Here is a 12,868-nt window from a genome sequence, read left to right as displayed (position 1 = left end):
GGGCGGGCGCAGCAACCAGAGCGGAAGGGTTCTGCAGAGCGTGCTTTTCTCCACCCGCCGCCGCCTGTTATTGCCAAGGAATTCGAACGTGGGCGGGTTTAATTGGTGTTTGGCGTTTTAGGTTTGCATTCTCGCTTTTCGGCTGGAAGAGCCTTTCTGGAACAAGCTGTGTTTTTGTTTTTGCAGAGGACTTCTTCCGCAATTCAGGAGTCCGCCTGCTCCTCCCCTCTTAAACGGGTCTCCCCGATGCACCTTCAACTGCGCTCCACGACAGGCGCAAATTCATCGGTGAAGTTCTCCTGTTGCTTGGGAAAGCTTCACCTGCTGAATTTCTGCCTGCGCAACTTTAAAGCCACATGGATGCATAGAATTGTAGAGTTGGAAGGGATTCGGAGGGTCATCTAGTCCACGCTTCCTCAACCTCGGCCCTCCAGATGTTTTTGGCCTACAACTCCCATGATCCCTAGCTTGCTGGACCAGTGGTCAGGGATGATGGGAATTGTAGTCCAAAAACAGCTGGAGATCCAAATTTTGGAAACCCTGCTCTTAAGACAAGCCTTGGGTCAGTGAGGCCATATGAAAGTGTGGGCTCCAGGAGGGAAGTTTGCAGCTGCCTTGCTGCTCCCCAATCATCTTTGCTACACACTGCTAAGTAAGCCAACTGGGGCTCCTTGGTTGAGCTCTCATCCCTAGCCACAAGCTCCAGCCAAGGTTAGTTCTTGTGCTTAGCATGCTATTCCAGTTAGGCCTGTATCTCTATTTCAGTTATAGAATCATAGAACTGTAGAGTTGGAAGGGACCGTGAGGATGATCTAGTCCAAGCCCCTGCAATGTAGGTATTTTTTGCTCAATGTAGGGCTTGAACCCACAATCCTGAGATTAATGTTCTACCAGCGGAGCTATCCCAGTCCTCTCATACCCTCCCAACATTTCTCCGATGAAAATAGGGAAGTCCCATTCCATAATAATAATAAATTTTATTTATATCCCGCCCTCCCCAGCCGAAGCCGGGCTCAGGGCAGCTAACAACAATAAAACAGTACAACACAACACTCTAAAATCATTCATTATAAAATTAAATCAAACCAATGGCAACCATTGGGCCAGAGCTCCGCGAAGATTGCCGAAGGAGGGAGTCAGGCTGTGCCCTGGCCAAAGGCCTGGTGGAACAGCTCTGTCTTGCAGGTCCTGCGGAAGGATATCAAGCCCCGCAGGGCCCTAGTCTCTTGTGACAGAGCATTCCACCAGATCGGAGCCACAGCCGAAAAAGCCCTGGCTCTAGTTACTATTATGTTACTATTTGTAGCCTACACACCTTACTGGGTTCCCTAGCCACTCTGGGCAGCTTCCAACATATATAAAAATATAATAAACATTTTTTAAAACAACTTTCCTGTACAGGATTGCCTTCAGATGGCTCAGGAGTCATAACTCCATACCCTCCAACATTTATCCAGTGAAAATAGGGACACCTTAAGGAAAAGTGGGACATTCTGGGATCAAATCAGAAACCGGCATGATTTCTCTAAATCAGGGATGTCCCTGGAAAATAGGGACACTTGGAGGGTCTGCCCTCTCTCTATTTCTGCATTTGAATTTCTACATATAAGCATAAGCAAATGATATGCAAATCTGTGTCCTCTTTTAGGCAACTTGTAAGTAGCTGCCCTACCCAGAAGTACACTGCCTCTGAATATGAAGGTTCCAGTGCTATCCAACAAAATTAACAGCCAATGGGAGACAGATACGCTGGGTATCTCGTATTGGTCCATTGTCTCATGCAAATACTGCAGGGTGGGCAGATTAATATTCTTCCTCCCTGAAGGGGAAACCTGTTGCAGAATAATTTTGTATATCAAGGTCAATTGGTTTGTACGATTCTTCCTTTTTGACACATCAGGATTTTAAAAAATAAATAAATATTGATTTACTGATTGTGCTTCAGGGGTAAGTATCAGCAGGATGTGGGAAGATCCAGTTGTGGACCAGTTGAAGGCTGAGTGCCTGCCAGCAGTAGTGCACCTGCAGGATTAATTAACAATGGCGGTCCAGGTATATTGACCTAGCTTAGCAGGTGGGAGGAATTTAAATCTCAGGCCAGCCAGCATATAGCCACTATAGGTTCTAAGGCAACTAAATCTCCCGAATGGGATCTGCTACAGAATCCAAAAGAGCTATTGCATTAGGCAAAACAGCCCTGCCTGCAAATAACATCCCCAGCGAAGGAAAATACAGTTATTCTGACAAGAAAATTGAACATTTTTTATCCCTATGAGGGACAGGCAGGAAGGTGCATGTTAACTCACCCCTCTGAGGACAAAACTGGCTTTAAGTACCATAACACGCAGTGATGAGGGTGGCAGAGACTTACCTACAGCTGATTCAGCAGATGAGCAGGCTGTTCTTTTTCCTTTACGTTTTTTCTGAGTCTGCAGTTGCAGGGTTAGGCGTGCTGTGACTGAAAATTAACATCTGCCAGTTTTACTCCCCTTTATGGATGACATGAGATACGGAGCGTAATGGATGCATGTTAAAAACAACAACATTCTGTTCTCTGAAATCAAGGTCAAGCCCCATGGCTCATAAACTTTCAAGTCAAATCCTTTCGCTGAATATGGACGTCTTTATAACACACCTTGCAAGTGGTTATAAGAGTGAAGTCCGCTTGGGTCAAATGATGAGTGGCTTGACATGAAGCTGATGAAACTTTGCCTTTGATTTTGAGCCTCTGAGGAAGTGTGCAGGTGAAGCTGTTAACCACCTTCTGGGGCCAAAAACAGTATGGCTATGCGATGGTGCAATCAGGTCACATGCTACTTGGCCACGTGTCACGGGCATCTGGCTCTCTTCACAGGTAGGTTTGATCTTGGGTCATATGAATTCTCCCCTGTCCACTACTCTAGTAAGTCGCAACTTGTTCTGCAGATGAGCCCCACTCCTTCTCAGGGCCCGTGGTCTAATTTATCACGTTGGCATTGTACGGTTCCTCCAAGAAGCTCGTGACAGCCTAAATGGGGTTAACGCATTTTGCCTTCTTGGACCAAAGTTCTCCAGCAAACTTCATCACCACACCACACTGGCTTTCCTTACTGTCCAAAAACACTCTTTGGTCGTTGGCTGTGCACGTCTCTCACCTACCATATATCTTCACAAACAACAAAGAAAGTTGTCAACTCTACATACCACTGAGAACTAGTGCTGTTCTGAAAAATGCATTCTTAATTCCTCAGGGTCCGTCCCCACACTCAGACACTAGAACATGAGACTCTTAATCTCAAGGTCGTGGGTTCAAGCATTGCAGGGGGTTGGATTAGGGTTGGATGGTCTGCCCAGGTCGTGAAGGAGGAGCTATTTTGGCAGCAGAATCTTGCTGCCAATTGGTCTGGAAAAAGTCAACAAGACTGCTTGGCCTGTTCTGGGCAACCTTTGATTATAGGCAGTATTTGGCGGAATAAGTTCATGAGCAGAGCAACTTCCACTTTTGCAATGGGACTTTCCTTCCTCTCTTCCAACCCTTCACTGTCCCCGAATCTGGGTTTGGGGGAACCCGTACAAAGGATTTAGGGGGATCACAGGTGGAAGAGAGGGAGGAAAATCCCATTGTGGTCCACTCATGCAATTATTTAATTGAATATCACCCTATGTCTGCATGTCGAGCTGCTGTTAAAAGCAAAGCTACAATGGCCGCTTGAAAACACTACTTGGGCAGAAGGTGGAATCTTTTAAAATCATAGGCCACCCACAACCAGTAGCATTTGGTGGGGGGAGTCACTTAGCATGTCTCCCAGTGCTGACATCACTATGGCTTACAAGAAAGTAGAGGAGGAAGGAGGTGAGGTTGATGTGGTGTGAACACACTGGCATGAGCACCAGTTTGGCTGCACCAGTGTGTTTGCACTGTGCCAACCTTACTCAACCCTGCCAGCACCAGCAATGTCAGTAGTGGGAGGTCATGTAAGTGCCAGGACTTTACATGTGCTAGCTGCAACCCAACATGGAAAGCCTATGCATAATCTTACTAAATCTAATTGGTTTAATAGCAGTATTAGGCTAGCAAGCTCTTGTGAGGTCTTCCTGAAATCTCACAAGATCTCATGAGCTCTGTAAGATCTTGCAAGAGCTCAGTGAGATCTCACAAGATCTCACCAAAATCTGCCATTGTTGCTGCCAGGCACCACTGCACAATCCAGCCGGTGCCGCTAGGTTGCCCAGAGTTGTCAACCTTTTTTAGGGGGGGGACCCCAAAGTTGTTGCCTTTTTTTTAGGAAATAGTTGTTTACCTTTAGAACAGGAAGACCCGGCCTGGGCAGGCCAGGGAGACTTGGGCGGTGGTGAAATTCTCAGCATGCTGTACTCTGAAAGAAAATTATATGAAAATGATGTACCGATGGTATTTGACTCCTAGTAAACTTGCAAAAATGTGTAAGACAAGTGCAAATATCTGCTGGAAATGTAAGCAAAAGGAAGGTACCTTCTATCATATGTGGTGGACCTGTAAGGTTCTAAAAGCATTCTGATAAATGATATCCCATATTTTTTGCTCCATAAGATGCACTTTTTTCCTCCTAAAACGTAAGGGGAAATGTCTGTGATAAGGGACTCTAGCGATAAAGGAGGCTGCCTGGGAGCAGGGAGGTAAAGACAGCGAACTTGAAAGGAGAGGAGACAGGAAGATTAAAGTAATGAGGAGAGAAATTAGAAGAAAAGGAGGAGCAAAAAACTGCTCCAAGACACTAAGGCAAACAAGAGGGAAGGGGTGTTGAAACAAAGCCGCTGAGCAGCTGATCGGCAAGGGTTCGGGAGGGAGATAAGGGACTCTAGAGATAAAGGAGGTTGCCTGGGATGGGGGAGGTAAAAGCACATGGATCCTCAGGATTTTTGCATTGGGTCACCCCAAATTCACCATCAGATCATATAGCATGTCCTCAGCTACAGCCTGCACCAAAAAAACCACAAACCACACCCACTGTTTCATGGGGCCTCAATCGCTCAAAAACGTGGTTACAAAGCACAGATCCACAAGCCGATGGCCTGCCCAGGCCTTTTTGGACAACAGTTCCCATCATCCCTGACCACTGGTCCTGCTAGATCATAAAGTCCAAAAGCAGCTGGAGACAGAAGTTTGGGAAACACTGTTCTAGAAAAAGACATTTTCCAGAAGTCTGTCCCACTGACTGTCTTTCTAAAATGAACTGCATGGAGTTATTGCCTCTGTGTAGTTTCACTTTATTTAAGGAACATAGGCTATATATCTGCACATCCATCCATTTGTCAGCTCTGCAAATTTAATAATTAATTTGTTCATTTTATTATTTTCAGTTGCTCTGTAAGCAGGGGCCGCACATCCCGTTTCATGGCTTCAGGCAAAACAGAAAATGCTGCCATTCCCTGCCCTGCTGCTGTCATACCTATTGCTGCTGGCACTGCTTCTCTGCCCACCCTGCTGCTTCTGCAATTTTTGGTGAGATCTTGCCCAATTTGGGTGTGATTTTGGATGCAATTTTGGCCGATACCAGCAACAAATCTGCACCAGTGGTGGGGTACCTGTAGAGCTGCCATTTGGGGGGCTTCTACCACCTGAGGCAGTTGCCTTAGTTTGCCTAATGACAGAGCCGGCCCTGCCTACAAGTTTGTACATGTTAAAACAGTTTAATCCTGCAATCCTATATATGCCTGTTCAGAATCCCATTTTGTACAGCAGGGCTTACTTTGAGTGAAATGGAGATAAAATTGAAACCTAAAGTACTTAAACGTACTTTAATAATGCTGGAATCACAGAAATGCTCTTTTAAGGTAGCGAACAGTTGACGAAATCACAGCTTCGTTGGATTTCATCTGTAATAGACTTGAGGAAAGTTGGCGGGGGTGGAATGTTATTAGTGGCTATTCTGACAGTTGCCCATTAGAGGGCAGAGCTGACAAACGGATGGATGTGCAGATATATAGCTTATGTTCCTTAAATAAAGTGAAACTACACAGAGGCAATAACTCCATGCAGTTCGTTTTAGAAAGGCAGTCAGCTGGAAAGACTTCTGAAAAACGTCTTTTTCTAGAACAGTGTTTCCCAAACTTGTGTTTCCAGCTGCTTTTGGACTTTATGATCTAGCAGGACCAGTGGTCAGGGATGATGGGATCTGTGGTCCAAAAACAGCTGGAGACACAAGTTTGGGAAACACTGGTTAGAGCAAGAATGGAGAATGTGTGGCCTCTCAGAGGTTGTTGGGCTACAGCTCCCATTGTTTCTAATCATTGGCTATGTTGCCTATGCAAGTTAGTTTCCAATAACACTTGCAGAACCCCAGGTTCCCCCACCCCTGATCTTAGAGGCATGGGTCCTATTTTGGGTGTAAGAGGATGCAAAGATCACTCTAGTTTAGCAATCCAAGTATAAGGCAGTCTTTGTTTTTGTTATGTACTAAGCTTGGATCCTAGAACAATAGGCAAGTAGGATCCTAGAATGCAACAACTGACTGGCCTGCAGGAAAAGACCAATCAGGCTTCAGGAGGAAGTTAATCAGCCTATTAGGCTGGTAGGATCCTAGAATGCAACAACTGATTGGCCTGCAGGAAAAGACCAATCAGGCTCCAGGAGGGAAGCAGCAGAAGAAGAAGAGTTTGGATTTGATATCCCACTTTATCACTACCCTAAGGAGTCTCAAAGCGGTTAAAATTCTCCTTTCCCTTCCTCCCCCACAGCAAACACTCTGTGAGGTGAGTGGGGCTGAGAGACTTCAGAGAATTGTGACTAGCCCAAGGTCACCCAGCAGCTGCATGTGGAGGAGCGGAGACGCGAACCCGGTTCACCAGATTACGAGACTACCGCTCTTAACCACTACACCACACTGGCACCGGAAGCAGAATCAGCCAATCAGACGGGACTCATTGTGTAAATAATGTATATAAAAGCCTGAGGTTTGGGGGGCAATTCAATCACTGTTTTACAAGCTGCAATAAAGAGCATGAAATCACTTCAGGAGTCTGAGTATATTTCACTTTTGTTTTTCAGATGGACAGCCTGCAGCAAGGTGGAAGACCACAGACTTGATATGCATAGAGTTCTAGGCTCAGCCCTCCTTGCAGAGGGTAGTTTGTCCACCTTTGGTCTCTTCCCTGCACTCAGCTCTCACCTGTGGCTCCTAGAAGTTGTTGGCATGTGACAGCGGCCACATCCCCGGGAACAGCTTCTACGTGCCACATAAACCAGGCGAGTGTAGCTGATGAGTCTCAAGCCCTTGGTGAGTTAGGGAGTTCTTTTGCGTGTGAAGACAGGCTCCGTCTGATTGAGCAGAGATGGGAAGCACACAGATACTTTATTAGTTCTGCTGGGATACCAGCTCCATGTGGTTCCTCCTCTTTCCCTGAGCAACTTTCCATTAAAGCTGGTCATTTTAAGAACTTTGCAACTCTAAAAGCGGGCGCGTGTTTTCCTTTTCCCTCCCCATTCCCCCCGCCTTTCGTGCCATGTTTGTTACTGAACTTAAATAAATAATGTAAATTGACACAGGATTGTCGTGGCTCCTACCACCCCACCCAAAGAAACCTGGGAATTGTAGATTTGAGAGAATGCTGAGGAATCTTGGCAATTTTTAATGGCTTTGCAAAAGTACGATACTTAGGATTTCTTGGTTAGGTAGCCAAATGTGTTTAAAACTTGTTTAAATATTTCATGTAGACATGCTCCTTGGTGGTCTTTTCTCTAGGCCAAACACATCCTGGTGGTACTTCCTTTTCTGGTAGGATTTGCTTTCTAGTCCCCTTGTTACTGCATTCCTCTGAATGGCTACAATGCTGTAGCATGCATGTTTGTTTCTAGTCGGACTGTCCCCCTGCCCCATTATAGTGTAGGCCTTGTATCATGGATAAGAATCCATCTGTGTAGCCATAACAAGTGTGTTTTATTTTCTGACCAGTAGGCAGCTGCAAGAGTCAATGTAGTCTTGTCTTTAAAATTCATATTATATTCCCCTGCAGCAATGGCATCTCTGTAATAGAACATAGAAAGTATATTCTGTCCTTTACATAATGATGAAGCTAAACCAAAGCTCACTCATCTGAGAATATGAATTAGGTGATTTAAATCAGAACTATGTGTTCATTATAGTTCATACAGCAGAGGACACGGAAACCATTTCTAGTAAGATTGCCAACGGATTGGGGTGTAGCCTGGCTACATGTTTATTTGTTTAGTTCGCTTTCTGGACATCTGCCTGAAAAAAATGTGTGCTGGTTTTTGCACATCACCTTTAGTTATTTAAAAAAAGTGCCAGACACCCGAGTTAACTATATGAATATATAGCTTTGCTCTGCCCGAAATCTCTCCATTGAACCCACCCCAAACCACTGGGCTCTCCCTCCAAACCAGCCAAAAGCAAAAATCCCCATGGTCTCTGCACTTAGAGGGCGCTCCTCAAGAGGTACTTTTCTTTTTATGGTTTTAAAGAACTGGCAACTCTAATGCTTGGGATCTTCAAAAATTGCATCTTGAAAATTAAAAGTTGAAGGAGTTACTGTGTCATAATGGAAATATATAATTGCATAAATGAGGAAACCCATAACTCTTATTTCCATTGCTACATAGCTAGGCAGGCCATTTCCCCCTCCTCTGATAGGAGCACTACAATACACTGAAGAAATAGTACATTACTTAAACATAGTTCCAGTCTAACATTTTTCCTCATGCTCTGCATATAACTCACCCCAGTCAGTGCATTCTTCTAAGTCAGTCATAGGCAAACTCGGCCCTCCACATGTTTTGGGACTACAACTCTCATCATCCCTAAAACAGGACCAGTGGTCAGGGATGATGGGAATTGTAGTCCCAAAACATCTGGAGGGCCGAGTTTGCCCATGCCTGTTCTAAATATAACTGGCTACTTATTTTTAACAGGGACCGCCATCCTTTGAGCTGAGCGAGGGCTGGGTGGCCAGAAAAATTGGCTCCACACAATAACTTTGTCCAGACCATTGGCCAGGGCCAGGTGTAGCAGCAGGAGATCCAGGTGACCGCCTGGAATGTGAGATTTGCGGGGGTGCTTAGCATTCAAGTATCCACTCAGCAAATGGAACAAACCAGAGAGAGAAAGGGGTCACTTGCCAACCCGATCTATACCACACATTTAAAGCACATTCAATGCACATTTAAAGTGCATAGCACCCCCCCTAAAAAAAGAATCCTGGGAACTGCGTTTGTTCAAGGTACTTGGAATTGTAGCTCTGTGAGGGGCAAACTACAGTTTCTGGGATTATTGTGAGAAGTCATGTGGTTTAAATGTTTGTTGAGTGTGCTTTAAATGTGCAATGTGGATCTCTCTATTTCTGTTTTTCAGGAGGTTGAAGTGACCTTACCTTGGAATCCAAGCAAGTGGAGGCGGTGGCTGTTATACATAAAAAGGGGAGCCCTTAGACTTGGAAGCTATTCTGGGGGGAGGGGGAGGTGGGAAATCCCTCTGCATCTGAACAGCCAGTTAAATAGAATGGTTCTTAATTTAACTCCAGTCACTAAATTAGAGATTCTGGTGGAACAGTTCCAGGTGTCACATAACTGCTTTTTGTGTATTGTGTGCTGCATTTTGACAAGTAGCCAAGTAATACCGGGACAGAGAAGGAGGTGGAGGGAGAGAGAGAGAGAGATGGAACAATTTATTGTTAATGGTTGAAAAGTAAAAGGAGATAAAAGGATGGAAGCTAGCCAAATGAAGCAACTCTAAATTAGTCACTGATATCATTTGTAGGCTGTTATAATTACATAGGGCATTTAGCAGTAATTCTTGAAACAGAGCTGAATGATCTTTGCTACTTTTTTATTTTCTATTTTCTCTTATCTGCGTGTAACTCAGCCCTGCTTGGTGTAGCTGTAACCTGGAAACCTGAACCTGTTTAAACAGATACAATTATGCTGCGCTGCACTGTATGCCGATATTACCTGACGACAGCAACACCGTGCTTAATCCTGCACACGCGCTGTCTCCATATGGAGATGTTAACTGGGAGGATGCAGTACATGGCGAGCTCGTTGTTAGAGCTGCAGGTGCTCTGTGCTAATAAAAACACAGGTTCTCTGATGCGTATAAATTATGCAAATTCAAAGCATTTATTTATTCAGCTATCCCTTTATTTATATAACACAATCCTACGTGCATGGCACTTTCCAAAGAACAAGACTGGCAGATCCCTGCCCCTTGAGGAGCTTGCAATCTAGACATACAGAGGCTGGCTAAATGGGAAGGATATGCAGTTATTTCAATACACACAATTTAGCTTACAGTATGGTAGCGGGGGGCCAGGGAGATGCTCCAGAGGCAACCAGGAAAAGGTGGGCTTTGAGGGGAGGGGCTTGAAGGAATGGACAGAGGTATTTGGCTGACGCCTGCTCCTTGGGAGAAAGGCGATGGCAAACCTAGACAGCATCTTAAAAAGCAGAGACATCAGCCCTGAGTGCTCGTTGGAAGGACAGATCCTGAAGCTGAGGCTCCAATACTTTGGCCACCTCATGAGAAGAGAAGACTCCCTGGAAAAGACCCTGATGTTGGGAAAGATGGAGGGCACAAGGAGAAGGGGACGACAGAGGACGAGATGCTTGGATAGTGTTCTCGAAGCTACAAACATGAGTCTGACCAAACTGCGGGAGGCAGTGGAAGACAGGAGTGCCTGGCGTGCTCTGGTCCATGGGGTCACGAAGAGTCGGACACCACTAAACGACTCAACAAAATTCAGGGATGCAAGAGGAGCTCTGCTGGATCAGGCCATTGGCCCATCTAGTGCAGGTTCTCACAGGAGCCAACCAAACGCCTATAGGAGGCCCACAAGCAGTGCCCCCTTGAGCGCAACAGCTCCCACCCACTTTTTTGTTCCCAGCAACTGATATGCAGAGACATATTTCCTCCCACACCGGAGGAAGTACATATCTATTGTGGCTCTAGTCATTGACAGCCTTATTAGCCATTAATTTGTCTAGAAACTATTTTATAGCCAAACAAGTGGATGGTCATGAGCATACTTTGAGGGCATAGGTTCCCTCCCTGTAGTTAGTGTGGCCTGTCTTTGTAAGGGACATGCCTAAAATGGTGAAGGACCCCTGACAGTTAAGTCCAGTCACAAATGACTCTGGGGTTGCGGAGCTCATCTCGCTTTACTGGCCGAGGGAGCCGATGTTTGTCCGCAGACAGTTTTTCCGGGTCATGCGGTCAGCATGACTAAGCAGCTTCTGGCGAAACCAGAGCAATGCACAGAAACGCCATTTACCTTCATGCCAGAGCGGTACCTATTTATCTACTTGCACTTTGACGTGCTTTCAAACTGCTAGGTTGGCAGGAACTGGGACCAAGCAACGGGAGCTCACCCTGTCGCAGGGATTCAAACTGCTGACCTTCTGATCGGCAAGCCCTAGGCTCAGTGGTTTAGACCACAGTGCCACCCATGTCCCTTTAAGGGACATGCCTAGTCTATAACAAAAGCTCCCTTCCCCTTGCTGAGTGTGACTCCTTCCATATCTCAGTGGGAACCTTCATCCTGCCTGTGTCCTAGCTGCTATCCTGAGTTGATTTTCTACCATTCGCAAATACTATTGAAGCTTTCCTGGCTTCCTGATGTTAGGGCAGCCCCACTGCAAGGTTTCCTCACATGGTGAAGATTTTCCCCAAACCTACAGGATACTACACTTAACTGTTCATAAAATGGTCTCTCTTCAAGGACCAGCATCTCATAATGCTACAGACTGAAGCTATATACCATGTTGCTGTTTTTAGGTTCAGTGAGCATCCAGCTCAGAAGTTTGGCCACAAACTTGGCTGTTTTCATCTCCACCCACTTTTCTCTCTCTCTCTCTCTTTCTCTCTCACACACAGAAGCAAAGAACAGAGATGCCATGCTGCAAATAAGAACAGTATGTAGATTTTGCAGGGATAGGCCGAACCAACGCAGTCCCTTGGGGTGTGTTTCTTCATTGCGCAAGTAAGGACGCAACAAAAGGCACCACAGCAAACTAGGAAACGTTCAGGCAGTCCATGTTTTCAGATGCAAAGGTTTTGAGTAAGTTGCCCTGGAAACATGCTCATCTGTGACAGTGGATAGAGAGCTGATGGCATCAGCACAACATCATGTACAATTCCAGTGGACCACATCTGTCCCCCTGTGTTGCTTGAATGGCACAGCATCACTAGGAAAGGTCATTGCCACATTTCAGGCACATGTCCAGGGGGTACCATCTAAGGCAGGGGTAGGCAACCTAAGGCCCATGGGCTGGATGCGGCCCAATTGCCTTCTAAACCCGGCCTGTGGGCGGTCCGGGAATCAGTGTGTGTTTACATGAGTAGAATGTGTCCTTTTATTTAAAAGGCATCTCTTGTTTATTTGTGGGGCATAGGAATTTGTTCATTTCCCCCCCCCAAAAAAATAGTCTGTCCCACCACATGATCTGAGGGACAGTGGACCGGCTGAAAATGGTTGCTGACCCCTGATCTAAGAAGAAGCTCCTAAGTGAACAGAGTTGCCAGCTCTTTCATTGGCCCTGCACCTGTGTCTATAACAGCAGCTTGACATGCAGAAATTTAGCAGATGACACTTTTATTGTCTAGAGATAAATTGATGCGGAAATAATCGACTGCTACATTTCTGTGTGTCAGGCTGCTGTTAAGAGGACAAGAACAGGACAGGAACAATTAAAAAGTTGGCAACCCTTTGGTCAAGAGTTAGACCACCTAATTTCACCAGCCTCTGGGATCATTTCATGTTTGTACCATGTTTTTAGTGTTGCTCTGGTGGTTTTTAAACTCTCAGTTCTTTTGTGCTTCTTGAAATACGACCATATTCTGTTATTACAGTCTTACATTTGGCCCTGATTTTAATGTTGTATTTTTATACTGCTGTGAAC

This window comes from Podarcis liolepis (genome assembly GCF_965112155.1).
Source record: "Podarcis liolepis genome assembly, chromosome: 5".
Taxonomy (NCBI): domain Eukaryota; kingdom Metazoa; phylum Chordata; class Lepidosauria; order Squamata; family Lacertidae; genus Podarcis; species Podarcis liolepis.
This window is presented reverse-complemented; position numbering follows the sequence as displayed.